At 35.6% G+C, this 22,248-nt stretch overlaps 1 non-coding gene across 1 annotated transcript; it reads left to right on the forward strand.

Annotated features, from left to right (window-relative positions):
• Nucleotides 1,233-1,305, forward strand: TRNAW-CCA. The gene has a single exon. It is a non-coding gene; the product is annotated as a tRNA-Trp (tRNA).

The following is a 22,248-nucleotide window of genomic DNA, read 5'->3' on the forward strand; positions in this document are numbered from 1 at the left end:
CAGTGTTATTTGGGGCCCCAACTGAGTCTTCTGACTCTTAAACTGTGCTTCTTTGATATGCTTGCACTGATTAACCTGATTAGTTCTACTAATATTCATACTTATTTTCCCCCCTCACTACTCCTTTCAACATAACTCAATTTTTTTAAATGTGATTGAAACAAAGAAAATTGTATCTTGAATCAGCAGTGTTTAGTAAAAACTATGTGCTAAGTGTGATCATCACCCATATGATTCATAATAAAAATGTTCTGCGGACTTTAAATGTGTTCATATTTAAATTTGTTTATTATAGCTTAGGCTATGGTGATTTTGGTAGACATGAAAAACAATAAGGCCATTGTTATTATCCAACAAGAAAAATCTACATTAGATTTTCCTTGACCACATGGTTAAAGACATCTAATGCCCTAAGAGTTCTCCTCTCTGTCCTATATCAACTTTTCATTTCCTTATCACTAGGTTGTAGAAAAGTAACCAAGATTTTAAAAAAGAAATACAAACTTTCCATTGATTCACTTGCTCTGCCAAATACACTTTCCTGTTTCTTGTCTCCTTTTTGCATTGCTATGTTCGTTTTCTGCAACCCTTTTCTTACCTTCTCTCTTAAAACTGCCCCACTAAGTTTTTTACTGCATCACTCTATCCAGACTTGCAGTTTCACCAGTGTTCTCCAGATTGCTAAATCCAGTTACCCAATCTCAGAGCCCACTTCATTTAATTGTATTGGTGGCATTTGATACAGCTGATCACTGTTCCTTGACTCATTTTTTCTTGACTTAGTTGATACTACATGCTTTGGCTTTCCTTCCTTTTTTTCTGGTTTCTCTTCTGTCATCTCCTTTCCTTGTTTTTCACCTTCTGACTTTTTATTGTTGATGTACTCCAGGGCTTAGTCATTAGTTTTCTTTACTGTCTGCCTTGGCTCATCCCCTTGTGTTTTTATCCTGTCTCTTGACTTTAACATACATTCTTTGGGAGTCTTCTAAATGATTTCTGAATTTGTATCTTCAAGCTAGATCTCTCTCATGAACTCCAGAGTTATGTATCCAGCTGCCTACTTATCCACTAGGATATCAGCTTGAACATCTCAAATGCAAGATGTCTAAAAAGGTAATTTCTGACATTTCTCAACTACTCCATCATCTTATTTAAATTATAACAATTCCATCTAATCAGTCACTCAGACTGAAAAATCCTTAAAAATACTATTCGTTGTACTTTCATCATCTTCCCTGGTGGCTCAGAGGTTAAAGCGTCTGCCTCCAATGCAGGAGACCCAGGTTCGATCCCTGAGTCAGGAAGATCCCCTGGAGAAGGAAATGGTAACCCACTCCAGTATTCTTGCCTGGAGAATCCCATGGACAGAGGAGCCTGGTAGGCTACAGTCCACAGGGTCGCAAAGAGTCGGAGACGACTGAGCGACTTCACTTACTTACGTACTTACTTTCATCATATATTCATAATCCAATTCCTATCACTTCTATTCCTAAATCTCTGGTCCAGACCATTGTATCTGTAGCTGAATTTAAATAATAGCCTCTTAATTAGCCTCCCTATTTTAACTCCTGGTCCTTTACAATCTACTTTTAATAAGACAGCCAGATTGGCCCTTCTAAAACTTACTTCGTATGTGGGACTCTCCTGCAGTGGGCTTCCATTTCACTCAGAGACTATGATGGCACCGCATGTTCCTCCTCCTCTCTTGCCTCTTGTTTTTTTTCCCCCAGTAGTCTCACGTTCCTCCCTGCTCTATTGAAATAGCTAGGCATGATCTTTCCTTAGGGCCATTGCTCTTGCTGCTCCCTCTGCTTTCGTTATTTCTCACCCATATACCTTCATATAATAATTCCTTTACTTCCTTCACCTTCTTGATAAAGATTATTCTTGAAACTCAACTTACCTATTTCCTCCTTCATTCTCCAAATCCTTCTTACCCTGATAACTTTTGCTTTTTCTTTATAGCAGTTTCACCTATATTAGATGATTTACTTACTGATTATATATATTATTTATTAACTGTTTCTTCTCACTAGAATATAAGTTCCGCAGGGGTAGAAATCTTTGCTTTATTCATGGATGAACCCCAAGCTACAAGACAGCCTACCATGGCAAATGTGTATATTTTAAAATTCATTAGAAAATTTAATAAATTTCTAAAATTAAATAAAGTCCTATAATATAATATTAAAGGGCTTCCCTTGTAGCTCAGTTGGTAAAGAATCTGCCTGCAGTGCAGGAGACCCAAGTTCGATCCCTGGATTGGGAAGATCCCCTGGAGAAGGAAATGGCAACCCACTCCAGTATCCTTGCCTGAAAAATCTCATAGACACTGGAGCCTGGTGGGCTGCAGTCCATGGGGTCTCAAAGAATCAGGTGTGACTGAGCGACTAATACTTGCTTACTTACTTATTTATAATATTAAAATAAAGAGTATATCTTAATATTATAGGACTTTGTTAGTGTATAACCTCTGTTGGAATTATACATTGAGATAGTGGAAGAATCATGACCACTGCAAAAGTAAAATATTCTCTTATATGAGGCATGTCTGACTATAATAGCTTTATTTTGCTGTGAAAGGCAGGATTCTAAGATGACTCTCAAGATCCATGCACCTACATGCTCTATTCAGTCCCAGGACATGTGAATATGATGGGGTAATTACTACCATGATTAGATTGTTATATGGCTGACTTTAAGAAGGAAAAATAGTGAGTAATACTGACATATGGATAGTCCCATGAACATACACAAGTTTCTTAAAAGGAACCAGGTACCTTCTAAAAATGAGAGTTGAAATGTGAGAAGGATTCAGCAAAAGGGGATTCTCTATTGCTGGCTTTGTAGGGGGGCCAAGTTGCAGGGAATGAAGATTAGCCTCTTGGAGCTGAGAGCAACCCATTGGCCAAAATTAGCAAACAAGAATGACTTTGGTCCTACAATCATGAGAACTAATCTCTTTGAACAAGCTGGATGAGCTTGAAAGGAGAGTCTTGCCCACAGCCTCCAGAAGACCAAAGCCCAACCAACACCTTTATTTCAGTCCTGACATATCCTGAGTAGAGAACCCAACCAAGTTTGTTCCTGAACTTCTGATGTGTAGAATGTGAGTTTAACATTATTATTATTAAACCAATAATGCATATTGATTTAAGCTGCTGAATTAATGGTATTATATTGCACAGCACTAGAAAACTGATGTATTTCTTATTTTGCTTTTGCTTTTTATTTCCGTGCTTTACTTTTAAATTGCAAATCACTTGAGGCTTATATCTTAACCTGGAAAAATTTTCCCAAGCAAGAACTTTTTTTGAAAGTATTAAAATAGATTAAAATAACCATAAGTAAAAATCTCATGTAAAGAGTAGAAACAGTTTGAAAGAAAGTTAAATGACCACATTTTTCCAAAGTACTTGATGTTACAACATATAGAAATGGCTAACTCCAGAAAGGTTAACTCCAGAACTCCCAGTAATTACTCCATAACTATATATGCAAGGCATTTAACCTACATTGGCCTTATTTTCCTTATTCATTAGATGAGGGAATTTCACTAAATTAACTCTCAAATTGATTCCATTCCTACTATAAAATTTGATGACTCATAATTCTGTGACTCTATGATAATCTATGATTCTCTTTATTCAAATAGAAATAGTATATTTTTCCATACAATTTAAATATTGAATCTGTACATGAAATATTAGTTTATGAAGTTGGGTAAAGGTATTAAAATATGTTAGCAATTTTTAACCTATAAATTGAATCAATATAGTATAAATATGAATATATTTATATGTATTCAGTATAAAGTAGATTCAAAATAAAGTTTTAGAATTTCCAGGAGAATCTTTTACTCACCAACCCTGAACTTCTCTAGTGAAAATATAATAGCATTGTTTTGGCCACCAGAGGGCCCCCACATAATTATCCTTGGATAAAATTTTGAAGAATTATTTAAATTTTATAATTGGAAATTAGAATACTGAAAATACAATAATGTATCACCAAGCAATACAAATAACAAGTAGAATTTTCTCTTTTTGAATACATTATAATGATCTCTTATTTTGTAGAAAATTATTTTGTATAAAATCATTGAGTAAAGACTCAAATCATAAAGCAGCTGAGAATACTTCTACCCTTGGCATATATGATTTATTTTCAATCTCTTAAAACGTGGAGGAAAGTCAAGTTATTCTATAGAATATTGTGCTTTAATATGAAATATATAGGCATGATTCATAGTAGTCATTAATCTGCCAAGCTCATAGGAAAATCTCTACATTCACACTTGGTAAATTATCCCAAGTTGGCTATATTTTTTTCTCTGAATGTATTAGAAGCCCACTGAGATTTACAAATAAAAACTAACCAGCTATTTTGTATGAAGGCAACAGAGTGAAGAGTTTGACTCCTGACTGGTTTCAGAGACTGAATGAGCACAGAATTTCAAGAAAATAAATTATTTCCTTTTTTAATTTCTAGAAGAAAAAATTTAGTAGATTTCTCTTGGATGTATTAAACATAGACTCCTGGTGAAATTTAATGGATAACCTCAAATTTGAGAAATATGTTTTATTCATTGAAAGAAACACATAAAATATCACTTGTACATGTAATGGCATATACCTTTCATTTGTAATGATGAATGAAAAATTTGTGATTTAACTTTACTAAATCCTTAATCTGTTAGGTCTCTTTTAAACAATAACTCTAGTGGTAATATGCCCTGAAGTAGCTGTGCTCTGTTTCTTGATGGTACAGAGCTTCCTGGGTGTCTTTCTGTGTGTACTTGTGTGATTGTGTCTCTGTGTGTATAATAACCCTGTGAAGAAAGAAATACTTTGAAAATGAGAGAAAGAGAGATGTTTCTGCATTCAAGATGCTAACAATTCTTGTTCATAAAAATTTCATAGAAGAATAGTATTTAAAATCTTCCATTGGGTGAAACAAAAACACCTGGTATAATAGCAACTACTATTTTTACTATGCTTATATTTTTTATAAAAATGACAATACAGCATGTTTTATAATCAATGCATTGTTTTCTCTTAACTAGCATAGAAAAAAATCATTAGACTGTTCATCATCCTTTATTAAACACTAACATAACCAGATTGGCAAAATTTAAAGTTTAGACAATTTCTAGGGCAAGACTGCACAGATGCTGTTGACAGTGAAGCTGAGGAATTAATTTATATTAATTCTTTGGAGGGCATTTTCAAGATGTCAGATTTTAAGTTCATATTCTTGATCTGAAAATTCTATTTCTAGGAGTATGCCTAATACTTTTTTTCAGAGAAACACTCTAAGTAATTTGTGAATATAATTATAGATATTTTTACAATATTATCAGTTTTTAATTAGGTACCAAAATAACCTAAATTTCCAAAAATAGTGTTGGTTAAATTAAAATATGGAATACTATGCAACTGATAAAAAGTGAGTGTGTGCTGTGTGTACTGATGGGGGAAGTTCTAATACATATTATTATATGGGGGACAAAAAAAAGACAAAGTGTAGAAAAATGTGTATAATGGGAGCATGATCACTTTTGTGTAAATAGTTTAAAAGATGTGTAATAGCTATTTATATATTTTTTTTTCTGAAATACCTTGTAAGAAACTCTTGACAAAAGAGGTAAAAGGTAAAAAGATGTATTTCACTTTCCCTATTCATTTAACAATATTGGCTTGCAATTTTATGCTGTATATATATTAGAGGTTATTTTTTAGTGTTTGATTGTTTTAGTTGTGTTTTTAGTTATTATCAAGGATTATCTTGCTAATAGATTGATTCAAAGTTTCCCTTTTTTTGTATGTTAGCATTAGTATAGTATTGTGATATGAAGATGTGGCACTCATTAATTGAACTCTCATTATATGCCAGGCTACTCATTTAATCTTCACGTAGTCTGATTGGGCTATGTGACCTACTCCACCACTTATACCTTAATTCATTACAATCTATTGCACATACAGGCATTAGAACATATTTTTGAGATATTAGCAGCCCACAGATCATTTTTAACTTGAAAAGAGAAAATAGGACAAGCTCTTCAGTGTTCTTTAATCTCCAGCTAACATATGTCTTTCTAAAGGCACTTGGTTTGCTCTGCTAATATTTTCTGTCCCAATGCTCCTAGGCAATATATTTTGTCTTGCTGATTGATAATGTTTCTTCTATAGTGAGGTTCACCTGAACACCTGAAAGGTTCAGATAGTGAGTCCTTTGGGATTTGAAGATGTAGTCTACATAGATGGCGTTGTCACTGTTCTCTTTGCTAAATGCTATTTTCTCTTCCTCCTTTCTTTCGAGGCAAGCTCAACAAATGTTTATTAATCAATTTGGATATTTCTAGTGCATGCCCCAGTGCAAGCTATACTCAGAAATTCAAGAGCCAGTTATTCAGTGTCTGCTTTAGCTGTATTTCCTCTCTTCGTATTCTGTTTTCTGCAAGATATCTTTAGAAATTCATTTCCTCTGTAAGCTTGCAAAGGTGAAACAAGGTACAACTCAAATCTATACATTTTGCTTCATCTTTCTGGACCTTCTCAGAAAAGCTTGGAGATACTAAGAGAACTGTGATTGAGGGATATTTGGAAGTTGTCAACAAATGTCCATATAATCTTATCTCCTATGCCCAAGGTAATTGAGAATTGACTTCAGGGTGCCAGTTGTCCTGTGAGCTTTCACAGAAATAACTTTGCAATAAAAAAAAAAAAAAAGAAAAGTACAGAGCACTGAAATTGAAAGATCATCAGCATTCAGTTTTGATGACAGCTGGACACTCTGAGTTAGGAAAGAGGATTTTAAAAGATTGAAATTAGCTAATCTCATCTTCTGAAGGATAAGTTACTTTTGCTTTTTTAATATAACATTTATTATTGTGAAGTTGATGATTTCTTCTGAATTTAGATGATACGATCGTGTTTCATGTTTCTTTTTAAATGTCATATTTTCAAAGTAAAAGTAATAGAGTGAGGCACAGTGGAGATGCATTTCTGGTCCTTCTCTGGGGAAAATGTATTTTAAAAATATATGAGAGTCTTTTCTAATCACCAGAGATACTTATGATCAATTTATATTGGAATTAAAATAGAAGAATGAAGCCGTGACAATTTGCAGAAGAAATTAGACTTGACATGAAGAAAGAAGTAAAGAATTTGGGGTTATCTTGTTTATTTGAATTCCGGGTGATTATGCAAAAGAATTCATATAGTAAAAAAGAACTGTAAAGCTACTGAACAAGTCAGAGTACAAGGCCATAAAGTACAAAAATAAAGTCAGAAATAAAAGTAGTTTATAGAAATCCACTTAATATACCTCAGCACTTTTTAGAGTTAGCTTGCTCCTTTGCTGCTGAACCTTCTAATTGTCCAAAGAAACTTCAGAACATCTTAGATATCAGGCTGAGATTTATTCTTGTCATTTAAAAATAACTACTTATTTAGGAAAAGCACATCTTCTATTATACTGAGACCAAAAATGATGTTTCCCAATGGTTCTCATAAGAAACCCTTAAGCATACCTAAGAAGTTTCATGGCTAAATCTTATATTTCAATATGTGTCTATGTTTTGGGGAACAGTATTCTCTCTTTTATAATGATGGCTATGATAACTTTCATTATAACATGACCCCATGTATTCTTGTACCACCAAGAGTTTTCAAATAAAAGAATATTTGCCATTTGTATGGCCAACCTTGGTTTACTAATTCGCTACACTGAACTGTCTACAAAATCAGGGGTGTTAGATTACACCTGAGAACACACCACTTTGGTTTGCTTCTCACTTAGTTTCTCAAAGTATGTCTATAATGACCTGTCCTATAAATATGGAAGCCTGAGTACTACAATTGTGACTACAAGGATGAATATGGATTTTGTTTGATCAACACGGTATTCATATCCACTCTGCAGCATAACTCCTGGTCCCCTTTTCATCCCTACCTTCTCAGGCATTTGTATGGCTGAAAGGAGTCTGCTGAAAAAGGAACTGCAAGAACTAAGGTGACACCTACACTGATGCTATTTAGCTTTGACCTCGGGATATCCTTATAGTTTGAATGGTGAATATAGCGAGTGCTACCATGTTATTTTTCTGTGATTGTGAGATGGCTTTCTACAATGTGCCAAGCTCCAGGCTGAGTACTGAAGAGATGGTAATATATGAGAGATACAGAACCCATCTCCAAAGGTGATCAGACATGTTTGCAAATAATTGAAGCACAGAGAAGGATGGGATACTTGTCATTTAAGTGGTATAAAAAAATTTATGTAGACATTGGAAAGGGAAAGATCAATGTGACTGAGATTGATATATTGGCTCCATGAAGGAAAAAGAATTAATAGAGCCACGAACAGTTATTTAAACTTTAGTATGCAAAAAAAAAATCACTATGGAAATGGAAAAAAGAAAAATCCAATTTCAATTTTCTTCTCACAGAAAGTCAGGATTACTATACTTTGAATGAGTTTCCAAAGTCACAAATATAAGTAAGATAGGTGACACTTCTATGCCACTCTAATGGTGGCAGCAGTCATATGGGGAGGCAAGGGGACTTGTGTTAAAGCTTATTTACAATGTTAACTATGTTAGACAGAAAAATCATCAGCCTATGGTCTATGTCCAAGATGAGGGGTGAGAGTGTAGGGACTGATAGTCTGATGATACTTTGCCAAAGGAGTACACTGGTAAATTTAAGCTAGTCCTTGACACTCCTTATGCTCCCCTGGTGGCTCAGAGGGTAAAGCATCTGCCTGCAATGCAGGAGACCTGGGTTAGATCCCTGGGTCAGGAAGATCCCCTGGGGAAGGAAATGGCAACCCACTCCAGTATTCTTGCCTGGAGAATTCTGTGGGCGGAGGAGCCTGGTAGGCTACAGTCCACGGGGTCGCAAAGAATCGGACACGACTGAGCAACTTTGCTTTGACACTTCTTATTCTATGTTAAGCCCCTTGCCATTTGTTATTTAAGAGTTAAGAAGCTATTTCCAAATGACAGAGTGTTCATTAAAGTAAAATATTTAAGCAGAGGAGTGATATTATCAGATCTGTATCCAGCATTTTTTTTCCTAAATATACCCACTGATGCATTGATTTTTCAGATTAGAATTCTTCTCAAGGGTACTGTGAAGCACCACCCCCCCTCCATGCCCATACGCACTGTAATAGTGGTGATTGGTTATGAAATACAGGCAATAAATCTGATAATGAATTTAGACACTGGTCACCTCAAACACTGCTTCCTATCAAAATCTGTGTAGCCTCCTGAATTGATTAAAATTCTGGGAAACCAAAGTCTCCACTGACAATTGGAAGAGAAACCACATACAGGCTTGTCATCCTTTGTGGACCTTCTCAAAAACCAGACCTTAAGTAAGCTAAGCCTGAATCTTCAGAGCTGGTACAAACCATGTGAACCCCCCCACTACACACAAATGTTCAAGAGAGACCATGTAAACCAGTCATATCAGAGGTTCAATTATATGCTGCTGCTGCTGCTGCTGCTGCTAAGTCACTTCTGTCGTGTCCGATTCTGTGCAACCCCATAGACGGCAGCCCACCAGGCTCCCCCGTCCCTGGGATTCCCCAGGCAAGAACACTGGAGTGGGATGCCATTTCCTTCTCCAATGCATGACAGTGAAATCAGTCATATGAGAGATGTCATTTAATCTAGAAAATATCGGAGTGTTCATTTTGTAGGCTCCCCTGGTCAAGATCTTTACCACAAGACCCAAAAAAGTGTATATGAAGAGAAGGAATCCGTGCTTTTTCTACTTCAAATGACTATTAAAGGGGTGATTTTCACCACAGTATTTGTTCACACCCAGCATACTAACATACTCTTTCAATAAGTGAGTCCTTTATTCTTGACGTTACTGTTTTACTTAAGAGATAATGTCAAAGGAATTGAATGTTGTGACTGGATAATGGTCTCTTGCTTCAAGATAAATGCTCAGACATTTATTGAAAATAAATGTTGGAATGAAGCCAAGACATTTAGTTTTAAAGTAGAAAACTATTTTCCAGTCACAACTTTCAATCCCAGAAACATTATAGCTATCTTGCCAGATGATTTTTTAAGTAAATTGAGATCACACAAAAAGAGCAACAGAATACCTCATTTGTTCTCACCTGTATAACAGGTAACATTCTGGTTTCTTTTCTATGGATACCAAATCAAATTCAAATATGCTATTTGTTTGGGGAACATTGCAAGAGTGCATTAACAATACATTCAATCAGCTCACCAGCTTGATTGTACAGACTTGGATTTTGCTTGTTAAAACCAAGTAGATTTGAATATGCATGCTGAAACAGAAGTATAAAATTTTGAGACCCATTATTGAAAAACGTTTTGCCACTTTTTAGGCAGGAATAGTTACTGATATCCTTATGATGTTTAAAAGGCACATAAGCAGTAATTCAAGGAGATTTGAGCAGCAGTGCTAAAGAACTAGGATCCAAGGTAATGATTATTTTGATTCAAGTCACTATGGAGTACCTTCATAGAGTCAGAGGATGATAAGTAAATTTCAACAAGTGCTACTCACGTTGTACTCAGTGATAAAATCCAAAAGAATACCGCTGTAACCTGCCCAGTTATTAATGGAATTTAGATATACCATGAATCACAACCTCACCCTCTTCCCTAATACCTCATGCTGTGTATCTAACTTTTTGTTACAGTCTAATCATATAAAGTAACTCAATAGATAGTGCCTGTGTTTTTTTCTTTCTCTGTTATAGCTAAAGAAAAATGAAAATTTATAGCTTAAATGGGCTTAACAGAAACACACCCTCCTGGGAATTCCCTGGTGGTTCAGTGGTTAGGACTTGGTGCCTTCACTGCCGAGGGTCCAGGTTTGATCCTTAATTGGGGAACTAAGATCTTGCAAGTCATGAAGCATGGCCAGACAAATAAATGAAAAAAAAAAAAAAAAAAAACCCTGCACCAGTATAAACAATAAGGGCCACTTGACAAATGTTTTTACCCTGAGGGATAGAAAAGAAAATAAAAACATCATTTAATATAATGTTGAAGCAGCAGAAACAGTTATTCTGCATGTTGAAGACTGTGTTATGAGAATGCTATCTAAGATAAATACACATACATGTACAATATGAATATATGTAAAACACATATATATGAAGAGAGATTAAATTCCACTGAAGTATACAAAGTGTAAAGTTTACAGAGAGACAGATAGATGCATAATCTGTGTTATGAGAGTTCATTTGTAAAATAAAATCACAACCATGTTTTGACCCATCATGAAGGATATTCACATTAAGATTAAAGGGTGATAACACAAATCACAACATGTAAATGAAGAAATAAGGAGACACAGAAAACATAGAATTCTTTGTATACATATATATTTAACAACTAGAGGATTACACCCTTAAACTGTGCATTTTATCTGACTTTGAAAAGTCTTCCATCTTTTCAAATTTTAGAAATAAGCATCACTAAATAGTAATATTTATAATTATATTATAGACTTTTTAATGATGTTAGTAATTATTTTTTGTAATTATTATGGTAATGACTTTGTGTGGTTTTTATACCTTTTTCTAATTAATTCTCAGTCCCTTTTCTTTAAATTACTTCTCAAGATCGAACTCTATTATATATGTCATATGATTACTGACTCTCCTCTATTGCCATTTTATTATAAGCTTATGTCTACTGTGTAATACCCTTCCTTGAATATGTGAAGGAATCTTTTCTTTTATAAAAATGTCATATATGTGTGTGTGTGTATATATATATATATATATGTGAAACACTTTACTGTACACCTGACATGAACAACATTATAAATCAACTATACTTCAATTTTTAAAAAAGCATAGTCATCATGGTTACTAGAATATTGAATACCTTTAGTCATCTGAGGAGATTATAGCTAAGGAGATAGAGTCTATATTTCAGATTCATTTTTAAGAAATTTATTTTCTACCTTTACTGTGGGTAGTTGGAGTATCCCGTGTCAATACACAAAGTAACTTCCAGAACATAGTCCCTATTCTAGCCTTTTCAAGACCAGAACTTTCTTTGCATGCTGAAACTTTCACCTAAAATTATATTAATACTTCAAGAAAGTGTTCCATTGGTAATATTATGGATGGATTAATGAATAAAGAAATACACAGAAATATTATAAAGCCTCTATTTAGAAAAATAGTAGAAAATACTTATGTAATGTTTTATGTACCAGATACTTTATATTTATTAACTAAACCTAAAGCTTACAAGAACTTTCAGAGGTTAGCATGATTACTGTTACCATTTTAGAAGAGAAAACAGAAGAGAGAGTGTGTTTAAGTAACCTACCAAGATCCTTCAACTGGGAAGCATTGATTTGGCCAAAACATACATTCAGATTTTTCTATAAGTTACATTTTTGTCCAACCCAACATCAGGATTGGGATTGCATCTGGATGTAAGAGTTAGACTGTGTAGAAAGCTGAGTGCTGAAGAATTGATGCTTTTGAACTGTGGTGTTGGAGACAACTCTTGAGAGTCCCTTGGACTGCAAGGAGATCCAACCAGTCCATTCTAAAGGAGATCAGTCCTGGGTGTTCTTTGGAAGGAATGATGCTAAAGCTAAAACTCCAGTACTTTGGCCACCTCATGCGAAGAGTTGACTCATTGGAAAAGACTCTGATGCTGGGAGGGATTGGGGGCAGGAGGAAAAGGGGACAACAGAGGATGAGATGACTGGATGGCATCACCGACTCGATGGACGTGAGTTTGAGTGAACTCCGGGAGTTGGTGATGGACAGGGAGGCCTGGCGTGCTGCGATTCATGGGGTCGCAAAGAGTTGGACAAGACTGAGTGACTGAACTGAACTGAACTGAACTAAATGTGCCTCCAGAATCTATAATTATTTTAGCCTCAGTACTAATCTAGGATGGAATAACCTGGGGATGATAAGTAACAGTGCAAATTCCAAAGTAGAGTTGTAACTTCTAAATGAAGCATTTTTGACAATCATATAATGAAAGTATTCAAATTAAATTTTGTGAGGAAATTTGGAAGTCAGCATTGCAGTACATGGTACAATGCTGGTGAATGACCTTCTGGCCATGACTTGGACTTAAGCATTTACCTCCGTGCCATTCTGCCCAGACTCATACTGCTCAGCTTCACAAAGAACTAGAACAACCCTTACTAAGGGGATATGACCTAAAGAGGGAGACTGAACTCAGGGAGATTGCTTTGGTTTAGGTGATATGTGAAAGTGAAAGTCTCTCAGTGGTGTCTGGCTCTTTGCGATCCCATGGACTGTAGCCCACCAGGCTTCTCTGTCCACAGAATTCTCCAGGCCAGAATTCTGGAGTGGGTAGTCATTTCCTTCTCTAGGGGATCTTCCCAACCCAGGGATCGAACCCAGATCTCTCACATTGCAGGTGGATTCTTTATTCTCTGAGCCACCAAGGAAGCCCTAGGATGATATATTCTTACTGAAATAACTGAATTCACTATTTAAATGTTTAAGAAAAAAATTTATCTCTAAAGACAAGGTCTTATCATTGCTGAAAAATATCCATTTGTTAGGCCACACAATTGACCTGAAATTAGCTATTGTAAAATTCCGGTTTGTAAGTCAAAGTCTCAGGAGACTTTCTTGATGAACCACTTTCCTCTCTGGGAAATCAGTAAATACTTGTAATTCCTAGTGGGTGGCTGCTTAATTTACCAACTTCAAATATATGAGTCCTAGAATATAATTATATCCCCATCAGTACCCCAAGTACTGTTATTAGTAATAAAGTAGTTTTAACAGGCTACCCACTGGCTTTTTTGATAATTCTTACAAAGATTTTTTTCATTGATAAAATTAACAAATATATTCATTATGCCTTATAAATGATAATATTATGTGCACCTTATTTTTTGCTAGTTAGGGCATGTTTTAAATTTTTTGTTAAATAATATTTTCCTTCTTGAATAAAAGGTAAAATTTTATCAGTTTAGAAGATATTGGATATGTTCAGATCATTAGCCCTATTTTGCAGTGTCTATCATATGAAATATTTAACTTCATTTTTTAAAAGGCAAGCTGGTTTTCAGGATGTGAAAACTTTGTATGTAGACCATCATATATCTTCTTTACTCTACTTTTGTGAATCCAAAAAAGGTATAGGGGTGAATCCAAGTGGAACATAGGCATCACAGGGCACTCGCTCTCATTCTCTCCATCTCTCTCTCTCTCTCTCTCTCTCTCTATATATATATATATATATATATATATATATACACACATATACATACATACATATGTGTGTGTATGTATGTATATGCATGCTAAGTTGCTTCAGTTATGTCTGGCTCATTGCGACCCAATGGACTGTAGCCTACCAGTCTCCTCTGTCCGCGGGATCCTCTGGGCAAGAAGACTGGAGTGAGTAGCTGTGTCCTCTTCCAGGTGAATCTTCCCAACCCAGGGATCGAACACATGATTCTTGCATCTCCTGCAATAGCAAGTGGGTTCTTTACCGCTAATGCCACTTGGGAAGCCCATGTATATGTGTACACACACACACACACACACACACACACACACTCACATCAGCAAGTGACTGTGCCAGAAAACTAATGAATAAAGTTTGTGCGTATGTGTATGTACATGTGTATATATACACAAATATTTATATATATTATATATGCAATTAAATGCATATACATATTTTGTTTCTTAAAGTGAGTTAACTTTCTTCATACAAGTTGTTCAAATCTGTTGTCAATGTAATAAAATATTCTTCATAAAATTAATGCATTTGCTTACTGAAAGGTGGGCATTTTCCTGCTTGGTTATCTAGAAGTTATTTATAACCCATTAAGATACATATCATTGATGTACTTAAGCTCAATTAGAAAGAAAGGTAAGAAGTTTAACTTCCAAGAGAAAGTTGGGATACTATCCCAGGAATTTAGATAACCTGTCTCTTCTCATTGGTACTGGGCTATAAATAACACAGGAAATAAGCATTTGCTGGAAATTTGAAGAAAAAAGGAGCATCCTCCCCTTTTAATTTCATCTCTGTTTTTAAAGGGAGCATATTTATTTCACTTAATGTCACTGTGGGAGTAGACATAATCCTCAAAGGACCCCCCCACCAAAAAAAAGTTTCCTGTCCTGTCCCCTAAATTTTTTTTCCCTAACATTATTTGTTTAAGATATAGTTTTATTGTGATGTTTCCAACTCTGGAAAAAAAATAGATTCTTCATTACATTAAACTTTGATATTTGGAGTTATTTATTTTGTTAGATTGTGTTAGACTCAAACATCACTTGGAGGAAAGTCAGAAACAAGCAGTTTGTGAGAGCTACTTTAGTGGATATTAAGGTGACCAAAATTTGTTTCATAATAAATACTACATCAAGATTCCTGAAGTGTCCATAAGGACTCTGTTTTTCCTAAAAGCAGTGCCTCTTCCTTGGCCAACACACTTAACATTTCCTTCTGGATACATGTAATGAATAACACAACTTCCATTTCTTTGACCAAATTAGAAAGCACAGAGCCAAACTATGCATCAAACTCCTCTGGGATGGAATTTATCTATTGATATTACTCCTGTTTGCAGTTTTCTCCCTGCTTTTGCTTTCAACCAATTTAGTCATCTTTTTTAAAAAGTGTGCAAACTTGTTTTCACTATCTTCCTCCTATCTTTCTAAATTCCAAGTAAAGTGGCATAATATACATAGAAGTAGATTACAATAAACCAAGTGTCTGAGTTCTAAAAGGTAGTGTTGTACTCCTTGACTACCTCTTGACCATGATATCTTTCAATTGTTTCATTATTAACCAGAATACAAGGACTGCCTTTCTTAAATTTTTTAATGTTTCCTTGAGAATTCTGAGTATAATAATAATAATAATAATAATAATAATAAATTACTATTATCATCATTATTTTATAAAAGCAAGAAGCTATCCCTTTATCCAGAATGGGGTATAGCTAATGATCATTCTAAAAATCAATTGTGAAGCCAGTTCAGCCCAAAGTCACGTTGGGCACAAGCACTATTCTCCAAGGTTTAAACTCAAAGTGTAAAACCAGAATGTCAATTCAAGTGGGTCAGCAGAGCAGTAAACCTCTGAAATTGACAAATGCCCATCTGACATCAGCAGACCAAGTACCAGAAAACCAGTCTGCTAGTGGCTATTCTGAAGCATAAACACTGAATGGAAATGCAGTCAGTGGGAATTGGATTTCACAAGGGAGATGGGATGCTAGCTGATGCCTGGACCCTGGAGAGAGACTGAGGTCACTGTGGAGCAGCAACTGAGTCAAGGGTTTCTGACAAATGACTTCTTTCAGAGCTCATCTGCCTAAAGCAACACTCATCCCAGGTCCTTGGGTCAAGTCAAACACCCAGAGGAGGTTAAATGGAACAGTTGCAAGGGTGAAATATCTGTGGGGCCAGGAAGAAAGCCAGAAACACCATCATTTCCTGAAATGGCTACAGCCTACAACTGTAATATATGTTTTGTGATAGATTTATTTACTATAATTGTATTCTCCCTTTCTTCTTTTAAAAAATAAACATGTTTATATACTTCTATCAATAGGAAAATATTTCATATATGTGCCTTATTTTTTATTGAACATAAGAAAACTTCTAAACTTTGTTTCTAGAAGAGTTGAATGCATTTAGCCTCATAATTTGCTCCTAATATCACCATTTGTATCACTAGTATTAACTGATGATTAACTAAGTAAGGGAACTGCTTTTTCTTCCCCAGAAATCTACTAGCTCAAGAAAAATCATTTACTAAAGAAACTGATGTTTATATTTATTATTTCCTTTCTACTTTGAATTCTATTGGTATTAATTCATGTTAGTAAGGAATTATAATTGTTTTCCCATGATATGTCTAGCATCTTTCTAGCTGAGATCAACCTGCTTTAATTCACAGCTCTTTGGTCCTAACAGGTTTTGAATTCTATACTATATATTCACTCACAGTGTGATCAGACACCCACCAAGTTTCTAACACTAATTAATAGATTACAAGAGGATAGATCCTATTAACTGAACAACTTTGAATAATGTATTTCAGGTTGACTACTACTTGCAGCATCACGTGGTATCCCTGCATTTGAATCATTTGTCTGTGATGCATAATGAGTATAATGAGTATAATTGAAAGGTTAAAGAAATTTATACAGTCACAAACTAATATCACACCCATAGCAATCCTCAATATTCTGAGAAAATAGTTTCTTCTTATGTTTTCTGATGTTCCATTCTCTCTTAGTTAAGTGTTGTATCATAGGCTCTCTGCTCTAACATATGTTTTCTCTCTTCAATGGGAGGCTGTGGATTATTGATTATTGGCTGTTAATTTTTCTTCATCTTGATCAATCATCCCATTTGGTCAGTATCACTTTACTATCTTTAGTGATTTTTCAGTGTTTTAGCTCAAATGAAATCTGTAGCTCTTTCCTCCTTCCTAAGTGCTTTTTATCTATCTTTCTTACTAAGTCTTTGTGTCATTGATGACTTCTCACAGATACGTTCATTTTAAAATAAATTTGCATAGTTCACTCAATTAATGTTAAGTGGTAAATGATAAGGTGCTTTCAAAATAGATTAGCAATTTTTTAAATGTTCATGCTTGTGATATATATATATAGATATAAACTGACCTAAAACAAGTGATGCTATATATTCGCTATACTTCATTTTGATACTGAAAGCTACCATGAAGATATTCCATTGATAGTGCCTCAAAGGATTAACATTTTTCATTCTAAAATAATTAATTGGGGTAACAAGCAATGATCTTAAGATTTGAGGGAACCAACCATGTAATTACTAAAATAAGCAAATATTAAGTGTCTGAAGTACTTCCTACAAATCCAGTTGATATAAATAATTGAGTAAAACTGCTAGACTCTTTATACATATAACTTATTCAATAGACATGCATTAAGCAATAACTGTGTGCCAGGACTATACTGGGCATTTACTGTAGGATGTAGAAATGTGTAAGACACAGTGCTATTACTCAAGTTAATTCCAGCTTAGTAAAGGAAAAGCATGTGTTAAAAGAAGAATCTGGAGGAGAATTGTGGTGGTGGTGGATAAATTATTACTTCTTTTCTTAGCTATACATGAAAAATACACTTTAGTTCTGCCAATTCACCAGTGCCATTGGTACTTTTCCACAGGCAGAAATACATGACAACCTGCAGCTGAAAATGAAATAAAAAGTAGGTGTTTTACTAATGCAGGCAACATGTCAAGAGCTAGATATCAATGGCTAAATGTACGTATCTCAAAAGAAGAGGTATCAGTTCAGTTCAGTTCAGTCACTCAGTTGTGTCTGACTCTCTGCAAACCCATGAACCGCAGGACACCAGGCCTCCCTGTCCATCACCAACTCCCGGAGTTTACCCAAACCCATGTCCATTGAGCCAGTGATGCCATCCAGCCATCTCATCCTCTGTCGTCCCCTTCTCCTCCTGCCCTCAATCTTTCCCAGCATCAGGGTCTTTTCAAATGAGTTAGCTCCTTGCATCAGGTGGCTAAAGTATTGGAGTTTCAGCTTTAATATCAGTCCTACCAATGAACACTCAGGACTGATCTCCTTTAGGATGGACTGGTTGGATCTCCTTGCAGTCCAAGGGACTCTCAAGAGTCTTCTCCAACACCACAGTTCAGAAGCATCAATTCTTCAGTGCTCAGCTTTCTTCACAGTCCAACTCTCACATCCATACATGACCACTGGAAAAACCATATCCTTGACTAGACAGACCTTTGTTGACAAAGTAATATCTCTGCTTTTCAATATGCTGTCTAGGTTGGTCATAACTTTCCTTCCAAGGAGTAAGCATCTTTTAATTTCATGGCTGCACTCACCATCTGCAGTGAATTTGGAGCCCAGAAAAATAAAATCTGCCACTGTTTCCACTGTTTCCCCACCTATTTGCCATGAAGTGATGGGACCAGATGCCATGATCTTAGTTTTCTGACTGTTGAGCTTTAAGCCAACTTTTTTACTCTCCTCTTTCACTTTCATCAAAAGGCTCTTTACTTCTTCACTTTCTGCCATATAGGGTGGTATCATCTGCATGTCTGAAGTTATTGATATTTCTCCTGGCAATCTTGATTCCAGCTTGTGCTTCCTCCAGCTGAGAGTTTCTCATGATGTACTCTACATATAAGTTAAATAAGCAGGGTAACAATATACAGCCTTGACGTACTCCTTTTCCTATTTGGAACCAGTCTGTTGTTCCATGTCCAGTTCGAACTGTTGCTTCCTGACCTGCATACAGGTTTCTCAAGAGGCAGGTCAGGTGGTCTGGTATTCCCATCTCTTTCAGAATTTTCCACAGTTTATTGTGATTCACACAATCAAAGGTTTTGGCATAGTCAATAAAGCAGAAATCGATGTTTTTCTGGAACTCTCTTGCTGTTTCGTTGATCCAGAGGATGTTGGCAATTTGATCTCTGGTTCCTCTGCCTTTTCTAAAACCAGCCTGAACATCTGGAAATTCATGGTTCATGTATTGCTGAAGCCTGGCTTGGAGAATTTTAAGCATTACTTTACTAGTGTGTGAGATGAGCGTAATTATGCGGTAGTTTGAGCATTCTTTGGCATTGCCTTTCTTTGGGCTTGGAATGAAAACTGACCTTTTCCAGTCCTGTGGCCACTGCAAAGAAGAGTTGATCATCTATAGTTAACTTTTTCATCACAATTTGTATCTCTCTATTTTTTTGGAAGTATGAAACTGAAAATGTTAGTCACTCAGTCGTGTCTGATTCTTTGCGACCTCATGGAAGGTAGCCTGCCAGGCTCCTCTGTCCATATAATTCTCCAGGTAAGAATACTGGAGTGGGTTGCCATTCCCCTCTCCAGGGGATCTTCCCTACCCAGGGATTGAACCAGGGTGTCCTGCATTGCCGACAGATTCTTTTCCATCTGAGCCAACAGAAAGCCCATTTTTTGAGGTATAGTTGACTTAAAATGTTATTCATTTCAGGTATATGACATTGTAATTCAATATATTTATTGATTATGTTCTGTATAAAGTCATTACAAAATTTTAACTATATTGCCTGTGTCATACAGTCCATCCTTGTAACTTACTTATTTTATAACTGGTATCTTGTGCCTCTTAATTCACTTCATGTATTTTGCCCATCCCCTCCATCTGTCTCCCCCATGGTAACCACTAATTTATTCTCTGTGTCTTTGAGTCTGTTTCTATTTTGTTAATTTGATCATTTGTTTTGGGGGAGTCCACATATGAAAAAAAATATTTTTTTTCAAATTTAAGATCTTTAACAGCATCTTTGAATAGGAAGCTTTGAAAACAAGTATTCAAATAATGAGGAAATTTCATAAAACTTGGAAGTTTAACTTTATACCAACAGTTTTGCTGGGAATCTTTGGAAAACTTCATTTTTCTTATATGTTCTATAAAGTTTGTGTCAAAGGGAAAATATCTTGCAAAATTGTGTGAAAAAACTGAAGAATTTTCTTAAAATAGTTTCATATTAATATTTGGGTATTAATATGCAAATTTAGTCAGTGTCTATTTTAAAAATACGTCTTCTACAGTCTGAGTTAGAACATAGTGCCAGAGAGACAACTATCCTTTAGCATGGAATTCTTTAAAGAACAATGAAGGAAAAAAAAAATGGAATTCTTAATGAAGAATAATACAATGAAGACTACATATGCTATTGAACTTTGCCTTCTGAATATGATGTAACAAGAAATATAAGACTAATTCATTATGCTAATTCGGAACATTACTCCAGAAGTTTTGATGAATACTAAATAGACAGGAAATTAGCAGCCCTTATTTAATGACTCTTTGTCATTGTGTAAGGTATTATACTTATGTACTTTTTTACTTGAACAATTTGTATGAAACAAGTCTTCTGAATAAATGCACAGGATGTTGTTTTGATCAAAGTTACTTGCTCTTAATGCATCCATTTCTGTGGAAAGGAAAATAACATGAAGAAAGAAAAATGCCGCATTTTTAGAATTTCTTATGGTTACATTTTATTACATCAAAACAATTTCTAGCTATCCACTCAGTGCTTATTAGGGGCAGAGACACAAATTATGAGGCAGTCTCTGCCTTTGATGCAAAAGCTTACAATATAAGATGATGGCTTATATGAAACAATTTGAATGGAAAGGAACATCATGCAGGAAGTTGGCTTGTGCTTAAAACCAGATATCTGCCAAGAAAGTTTCTAATAAAATGCCATTATTTAGCTTTACTTTTTGACAAAGTCACCCTAGGGCAAGTTCTGACCCTTAAATTTTCAGGTTCAGATATTTATTTATCAGGTTGTTCATCAGTTATGGGTAGGTTCATATTAAGCAAATTCACAGACTGGTATCTAAAACTAATATTTTGTTAATTTAAAATGAGAGATATAACTGTAAGTAAACTGTAAGTAAATCCCTGGCTATCTGATAAGAAAAATGTAATGTGAGATTTTTTGTGCATATGTGAATTAGATGTTCTAATGGCTCCTCTTGATGAAAGTGAAAGAGGAGAGTGAAAAAGTTGGCTTAAAGCTCAACATTCAGAAAATGAACATCATGGCATCCGGTCCCATCACTTCATGGGAAATAGACGGGGAAACAGTGGAAACAGTGTCAAACTTTATTTTGGGGGGCTCCAAAATCACTGCAGATGGTAACTGCAGCCATGAAATTAAAAGCCGCTTACTCCTTGGAAGAAAAGTTATGACCAACCTAGATAGCATATTCCAAAGAAGAGACATTACTTTGCTGACTAAGGTCCATCTAGTCAAGGCTATGGTTTTTCCAGTAGTCATGTATGGATGTGAGAGTTGGACTGTGAAGAAGGCTGAGTGCTGAAGAATTGATGCTTTTGAACTGTGGTGTTGGAGACGACTCTTGAGAGTTCCTTGGACTGCAAGGAGATCCAACCAGTCCATTCTGAAGGAGATTAGCCCTGGGATTTCTTTGGAAGGAATGATGCTAAAGCTGAAACTCCAGTACTCTGGCCACCTCATGCGAAGAGTTGACTCATTGGAAAAGACTTTGATGCTGGGAGGGATTGGGGGCAGGAGGAGAAGGGGACGACCGAGCATGATATGGCTGGATGGCATCACTAACTCGGTGGACATGAATCTGAGTGAACTCCGGGAGTTGGTGATGGGCAGGGAGGCCCTGGCGTGCTGCGATTCATGGGGTCTCAAAGATCGGACAAG

This window comes from Capra hircus, chromosome 8, assembly GCF_001704415.2.
Source record: "Capra hircus breed San Clemente chromosome 8, ASM170441v1, whole genome shotgun sequence".
Classification (NCBI taxonomy): Eukaryota; Metazoa; Chordata; class Mammalia; order Artiodactyla; family Bovidae; genus Capra; species Capra hircus.